Raw genomic sequence first — 8192 nt, forward strand, 5'->3', positions numbered from 1 at the left:
AATAATGAATGGCCAAAACATTCAACTCACGAATGGAGAAACTAAGGCCATTTTCGGATTAGGGTGGATTTAGATTTAAAGATGACATTCAAAGACAAAAATTCTCTCTTAGGTTGAGTAGTAACACTACGGTTTATAACCAATGAGAACAACCTATGGGTTCGAAACTCGAATCCATTTCCAATCCTCCAAGCCAAACACTGCCTAGGGTAACAGAAATGAGCTTTTGCCCTGTTAAAAGTACTTATTTGAATGCAGTTCTCCTCTATATTGAAACGATACTCCATTGGTTAAAAGTACTTCTTTGATTCTCACTCCTGCATTAGAAGTTCATTTGTGAATTATATAGCGCTCAAAACTACGACTCATGGGGTCCACAAGCCAGGCCTAGGCCCATTCTGCTAGCCCAACCCATGCGCTTGAGGTTGGAGTAGAGGCGTCCGGATGAACTGGAGACAAGATTGTACACACCGGGCTGGGCTACCTATTACGAGTGAACGCGTCAGTGTTTAGTACAGATGGGACATAAAGTGAATACGGGCGTGTTCACTCGTGATAATTATTCTAATATTGTTTTTATTTTAATGAATTTTTATTATATATTTATATATTAAACTGTAATGGACCATCCGGTTTAAAGTGAATACGGGCGTGTTCACTCGTGATAATTATTCTAATATTGTTTTTATTTTAATGAATTTTTATTATATATATTTATATATTAAACTGTAATGGACCCATTGATCGAAAAACCAGTGGACAAAGTGGTTCCGATTCTTGGTCAGTTTTTAAAATATTACCTAAGCTAGTCAGCTATATACATTCACAAATGTACACGACTCATGCCATGTCATTCTAGGAAAATGGCCACATAAGATTGAGGGACGTAGAAATTCCTCCTCTTTTTTGATCCCTTAGGCAATGGTTAATACAATTGGGACTTGGAGGGGATGTGGATCAACATATTCTTGATTCTTGAGCAGTCCTGATCTGATTTAGATATAGGGTTAATGCAAGGTTTAAAATATCGATACATCCCGGTACACCAAAAGGGCATATTGGCACATTAAACCCTGTGATTTGAGTTTTTTTTTTTAATTTGAGAGGAAGGATATTTTTGTGTTATTTAATTATTAAAAAATATTTTCTTAAAATGTCTTAAAATAGGCATTTCTATCGGTAAAAGATAAGAGCGGTTGACCTAAGAACCATTCAGGTAACCGGTTCCATTTCACCCTAAAACCGCTCCAGGGGCAAAAACCATTGACTTGGTTAGTAACCTGCTGACCTGGGTGGTCAAACCGCCCACCCATCAACGTCGACAACAGTGTTTGGCTATTTTTTATTTTAATTAGAACGGGCCATCTGTTCAAACTGGATGGTCGGACCGTTTGACCTGGGAACCAGTTTTTAAAACCTTGGTATTATTGCAACTACAGAGAAGTTTGCACATAAAGCAAAATACCAATGATGAAGGATCTCACATTGATCAAAATCTTAATGAAAATGGGAAAATTCCCGATTAGTACCTATACTTTTGACCTAGTGCCATTTTGGTCCCCGAACTTTCAAATGCGACAATTCAATACCCGAACTTTCAAAACGTATCAATCCAGCACTTACCGTTTACCGGCCGTTAAATACCTTTTAAAATGACACAAATGCCCCTCAAGTGTGATCTAATTTTCATCATCAACCATCCAAACATTGACAAAAATTTAATAGTCCTATATCCTCGCATCTTTTATTCAAGAAAGTTGGGGTCTAGAATGCCCACTGAGACCTGACCCAACTTTCTTGAATAGAAGAAGTAAGGATTTGGGATTGTTAATTTTTTGTCAATGTTTGGATGGTTGATAAAGAAAATTAAATGACACCCGAAGGACATTCGTGTCTTTTTCAAATGCCACTTAATGGCTAGTTAACGGGTGATTAATGTTAGGCACTTAATTGACATGTTTTGAAATTTTGGGTATTGAATTATCGCATTTTAAAATTCAAAGACCAAAGTGACACTAGGACCAAATAGAATTTTTTATAAAAATGTATCTTAAAACTAAAAGCTGTCATCCACTTGCACACACAATAATAGATTAATAGTATAATACATTTTACTTAGTTGACAGGAAAAAGAATTATTTTGCAACCTCCCAAACAAATTAAGAAACAAAAGAAAGATACATACAACACTTCGTCACCTACAGGATGAAACTAGAAACACCACTAGTTTTCATTTTATTCTGTGATTACAATGCTTTATACACATGGTACCTGGGAACGAAGGAGTGGCCGAGCCAAAGGTGATGATGATCTGGGGCTAGGGTGGTCCAGGTGGGCCATGTGGACCAGGTGGACCAGGTGGGCCACGTCCACAGCAGCAGCACAGGAAGTCCACACTGTCAAGTACCATAGCACAAATTGGCAAGGATTAAGCTTTAATCATAAATTGCAATCAGTAAGAAAATAACAAGAAAACTGGCCAGTGCGAAAATGGAGAGGAAGCAAGAGAATAAAAAAAAAAAAAAACTTCGATTTGTTTTTAATATACTGCAAATGGAACAATTATGGAGGTGATTGGCATAGCCTTGCTATTGGTTTTTTGGATTTGATCAAAACAAATTTATGAGAGATTTTTTTTTTATTTGAAATATTTTAAAATACATTTTGAGTTGATCAATACAAATTGTTATTTCTACTGGAATGTCCAATTTGATGTTTTCTACACACATATTTTTCTAATTGAAACCACCGATCATATATGATCTGGTAATATATTTCCCACAAATTTGTATTAATCAACCCAAAACACAACTATACCAAACACTCCCATATGAGCAGATTGGTGTAGTCAGTTGAAGAATTAGGTAAACATTTTGACATTTCTTTGGTGCCCCTTTCAGAGGGCTTTCACATAGGCCCGTTCACTTTTTAGGGTGTTACTTATCCTGAGACAAGTGTTTCTCGGAAAATACTTACCTAAGTAAGTGCATTTACCCATTTTCTTTTATTTTTCAAGTAAATTGTTCAATGAACCTCATATATATATGAAAAAAAAACATGTATATCTTGATCAATCTCATTGACCAACTTTTTTCCTCTCAAAAAAAAAAAAAAAAACGAATAGGCCCATAGTGACTTTTGGCATTCCAAGAATTGAAAAACCTAAAGGCTGTGGTGGAAAATTCATTGATGTAAAACTCAAACGGTGAATTTAAAATTTTAATGGGCGGTTAGAACTTTTTTTATGTGATAATTGACATATATAATACATCGATTTTTTTATCAATGTATATTTACATTGATTTTCAATGGAAAAAGTCAACCGATGGAAAGGTTTTTGATGTAAACCTTATATTTGAAAACAAAGGTGTGAAAATACAGACCGGATGTAGAATTTTACACTGAAAATAAATACGTATAAATGCAAATTAATGATGAAGCTTTTCATCGATTCACATTTACACTGAAAAATATCACCCAATTTTTCCGGTAAATCCCAAAATCCAAAATCCAAAACATCAACCGAAAAAACCCAAAATCCAAAAAACCGTTTTTGTTAAAAATCCGAAAAACTGGAATTACATTTACATAAGCCGCAAAATCCACTTCCCGGTAAAATTATGTCACATAACTTGTCCGAAGCAGCTCAATCAATACAGAAACCCTCCCAAACGGGCTCTTCAATATCTGACAAATGGTAATTACATAGAGACGAAATAATAACTCACCATGAATACAAGAGTCCGCATAACCCACCACAGAGAAAACCAAAACATCCACATGGAGGAGGAGGAGGACCAGGTGGTGGAGGTGGTCCGGGATGCATCTCTCTTGCTCGCCCACTCTCTGTTTGTTTGTGTGTAAAAGAACTAGAAAAGAAGGCTTAACTGGCTTGCACGCAGATCGGAGATTGGGGAACCAAGCCTCCAACTTTCAACTTTTATAGCCAAATTAAAAGGATACATACACATATGGCTGGCTTCCAGAACCCAGAAGACGATTAGTCAAAATCATTGTTCGTATCTTGCGGGCTAGTGGCAAATAACAAATTGTAAGAATACAACACAGGAATGTGAAAAACCAGAGGCGTTTCTTGGGCTTGTTGTAAGTCGTAATTTGTAAGGATCATCGTCTGGAATTATCCAGTTGTTTGGCTTCCGTGACGGAATAAATTAAAGAGAGTTTTACACGAGAACGGAAACAAACACGAGACGAACGGAATGCGTTCCTTGTTTTTGACTAAATGCCCCTGCCAGGCTGCTCTCTTATTTAAAGACTATTTTTAGGTGGGGCACCACTGCTTTCTTTTTGTTCGTGTCCGAAGCCAAATGATACGAAGGGATTGTGAACGCAGGCGTTGTTCATTCATTGGATGATGAGATGAAGTTGAGAAGTTAATCACTCAATCTATTGTGAGTAGAGGGAGGAACCAAAACCAAAACCAAAAGTTTCCTACCAAACCCACATCAGAGTTGAGATCAGATCGATTCAGAAGCCAATGGAGGGTAACAAGTGGGCATTGCTTTCGGGTTTCGGCAAAAATAAATTGCAATGAGACGTGATGGGATTCATCCGTGGTGGAAAGAGAGGTTGGAATTGGAATTAGGATGTTCATTCTGACTCACTTTAGGGTTTGTTTGGTTCACGGGAATAGGGTTTGAAATTGGAATCGTATTCGGAATGAGTCATTCTGATGCTATCTGCTTAGTTGGGCGGAATCGGAATCTCATTCCATCAGAGTATTCTCCCATTTTGAAAGAATGATCATTTCTTCTTCCTTTCAGAGAATAAAATCTCATTCCAACTGATTCCAACTTTCATTTTGATTCTTCTCTGAGCCAAATAAATTATACCCGGATGGCCAGTCACAATTTAAAAGAATAAAAGATAATCAAAACTGTTCACCAGACGAACAAGTTGACAATTCGATAGCCCAGGTCAGCAGGTCATTGACTAAGTTAACATTTTTTGGTCAAGAACCGGACTTGGGGTGAAACGGAACTGATTGTCTGAATGGTTTTTGGACCAAATGATCCTACAATTCGGATCGGCCACGATTTAAAAACATTACATGAGAATAAACCATTCTAATTCTGATTCCAATTCCGACCATAAACCAGACAGAGAGATGTTAAAATATCAGAGACAAATCATGGAACATTAGTATGTTGTCCTTTGAGATGGCAATTTAGCCAAAGGGAGAGCTTCTGTATGCTAGGATGGATCGACTCGTGGATCCCACACATACAGTGCTTGAGCATCGACCACATGTTTCTGGATACAGTAAAATGGTGGACGTAATAGAAGTAAGATGCCTGCAATTTTAACTTGTTTTAGTCTCCTTTCTTTCTGCCGGGTGCAGGGGGTACCTCCAGGCTCCAACTGTTTTTTAACAAACACGGCTCTCGATGACTTTCGAAATACAGAAGCTGTTGCAGGAGTGGATCGGTGTTGCCTTTTAATCAGTATTCGAATATCTGGTTATTCAAGCTCTATAGATTTGGACTTGAGCTCTATTCGATCGAGCTAACAATATGAATTTGAATTTGGCTTGTAAACTTTATTAGACAGACTTCACTAGACCCGAATTTCGATTCGAAACTCGGTTTAAATTGAATTAAATCAAGATTTTCACAAATTGAATAACTCATGAAAAATTTGGTTTATGTTCACCCCCTCCGCTTTCGCTGACTCTTGCAGTGATCTCTTAAAGATTGACTCACTTTTAGGTCTAACCCGAGCAAGAACAAAATGGTCAAGTATCTGGTATATGTTCTCTTGGGCAGGGGAACTAAATCAGGTGGCTGTGTGTTAAATTTTTCAGCCTGCTCCACCTTGTCTAAAACTAGAGATATGGGTCAATTTTGATTAATAAATGAATTTATAAATTAGGCTCGAACTCGATTCGAAGGTCGATTGAAACTAAATCGAATCGAGTTTGAATAATTCGTGAAAAATTCGACTCGTGACCATCCTTACCTAAAACATAAGAAAATTGGGCTCTGGGCAGGGATAGGTTAGCGAGCCGTGAGTCGTCGTATGACTTGAACCTAATCTCTGTATCAATTGCCTGAAACCTCATATGCCATTGGGCCCAGTGCATTTGTCTTCATGCATAATAATGCTGACTTGCCAAGAACTAGAAGACACAAAACAAGGCTCTATCAGGCAATCAAACAAACATGAAGTGGGCCGGGCAGGGCGATTTTTCAGAATTTAAAATAAAAAGTTGATCATTACTACTGGGAGATTTTGTCACTTTGCATCATCAAGGATCATGACTTCCCTCCATTTCCAACATCTGTTCGCTTCTCGTAGGATAAGAAACCTAATTTACTGGCTGAAAATCCGACCTTTTGAAATATTAATTCAACTACTTCTCTTTAAATTTTATAACAATTCTAAGTCCAATGACTCCAAAACATATTACATCATTAAACAATAAACAAAATGATAATATATATATTGTATGATTATATTGCATTATTTCATAGTTTACAACTTCAAACACATAATAAAAGAAATGGGGGAATAGTCCAGTCGTGGCCCGGGAGGGCCTGATGGTCCGCCCGGGGGTCCAGGAGGACCAGGCGGTCCTCCGAACCATGGTCCGCAGCAGTCCTGTAGAATGCAGCAACAACACAGGAAATAAAAGCTGCCAAATAACCATGATTCAATTCATAAGTTTATACACTTCAAGCAATATAAGGAGGAGGATTTAAAACAATATAAAAGAATAGAATAAGTATGTTAACAGCAACTTCTCAAAAAATGTCATGTGTCTAAACTTGAAAAGCCACGTGTCTGAATAGTGGGGGCTATATACATATATATAGGAATAAATACTTTTGAATTTTTTTTCTTGAAGGCATTGAACAAGATGAACATAATGGCTACTTGAAAAAGGGCATCATCATCGTTTACGATGACAGCAAGAGCAACCAAGAAGGATTTAATCCTCTATGTTGCAGGAGTTGCTCTCTCACAATTTGGGGAACCCCTCTTTTCTCTTCGTCAGCAATCTCCCCATTTCTCTCTTTTTCTTTCTCTTCTTTCTCTTCTTCTTCTCCTTCAACACCACTGTCATTTTCGAATGAAAACAAAACCCCGTCTTCTAGAGGTAGGCAGTCCACTTGTTGTTTTGCATCCTTCCAACCAAACAACAAAAACAATACAATTTGCCACCTAAACCAGCTATTTTGCATTCACAAGAACCGATTTATTTTGCATCGGTGCCTGATTTGTGTTTGCATGGCATAGGAAAAGCAATCTGTTACAAGCTGAATGAGCTAAAAGGGCCAGGGGCAAAATAAAAACAACATGGATTGAAGTAGTAAGAAATCATTTAAACTCTCATAATTTAATAATGTATGCGACAAAAAGCAGAACAGAACAGCAAAATAGGTTTCATGTAGCCAACCCCATATAGTTGCCAATTTGGGATGAGACGGTTTAAAGTAAGAAATGATCGATGACCGAGTACAACTGAAGAAATAACTATTCACTAAAAACTAAAAAAAAAAAAAGAAGAAAAAACTGAATAAATAACTCACCAAGAAGATACAAACCGGCATATACCATCGCAAAAGAAACCACAGCACCCACAAGGAGGTGGAGGTCGTCCTGGGCCTGGACCTCCAGGTCCCCATCCCGGAGGCATCTCTCTCACACACACAGACACATTAGGCTCGAGCAGCAGAAATGAACTGTCTTTAAACCAGAATGGAACCCGTGAAGCAGGCATCCACATTCATCTGTTTTAGGCTTGAGAGAGAATGAAATGTTTTGCAATGGAAGGTTAGAGTAGTAAGTGAAGGTCGTGAAGATTGTAGATTAGATGGAGAAAGAAGAATAGAATGTGAGAGCTGATCGTCTTCAACCTACCTTTCAAAACCTCGGTTAATCATGATCCTCCAATGGCCTCTATTAAGCGTGATCATGGGCCACTGCACTCATTTACAGGTCCGAAGTCCCATTTAATTAGGTGTGCAATTTGGGTTTTAAACGGGTCAAAAGTATTACCCAAACCCATGTAGTTGGTTTACCCAATTCAAGCCTTTACAAATCTAGCAACTCTCTAACTAAACCCGACCCAAGTTGCACCCCTCCCAGTTCAACTTATGTACAGACCTGTTCACAGGCAGGGTCAGGCCAGGTTCGGTTTGGGTTTTGTCTCTTTATATTAATACACA

The 8192-nt window shown here is 37.9% G+C and overlaps 2 long non-coding RNA genes across 3 annotated transcripts; both read right to left on the reverse strand.

Moving 5' to 3' along the window:
• Positions 1 to 2086: 2086 nt before the first annotated feature.
• On the reverse strand, positions 2087 to 4267 carry LOC148867358 (uncharacterized). The gene is made up of 2 exons (XR_016110874.1): positions 3729 to 4267; positions 2087 to 2396 (listed from the first exon to the last, which is right to left on the reverse strand). It is a non-coding gene; the product is annotated as an uncharacterized LOC148867358 (long non-coding RNA).
• A 2087-nt stretch (positions 4268 to 6354) lies between these two features.
• Positions 6355 to 7954, reverse strand: LOC148867359 (uncharacterized). 2 transcript variants are annotated; one of them, XR_016110728.1, is made up of 3 exons: positions 7885 to 7954; positions 7554 to 7764; positions 6355 to 6655 (listed from the first exon to the last, which is right to left on the reverse strand). It is a non-coding gene; the product is annotated as an uncharacterized LOC148867359 (long non-coding RNA). The 2 variants fall into 2 exon arrangements; XR_016110727.1 differs by lacking the exon at positions 7885 to 7954 and having other exon boundaries at positions 7554 to 7819.
• Positions 7955 to 8192: the final 238 nt, after the last annotated feature.

The sequence above is a fragment of the Nelumbo lutea genome, chromosome 3, assembly GCF_056320005.1.
Source record: "Nelumbo lutea isolate HS-2025 chromosome 3, American lotus-T2T, whole genome shotgun sequence".
NCBI classification, from domain to species: domain Eukaryota; kingdom Viridiplantae; phylum Streptophyta; class Magnoliopsida; order Proteales; family Nelumbonaceae; genus Nelumbo; species Nelumbo lutea.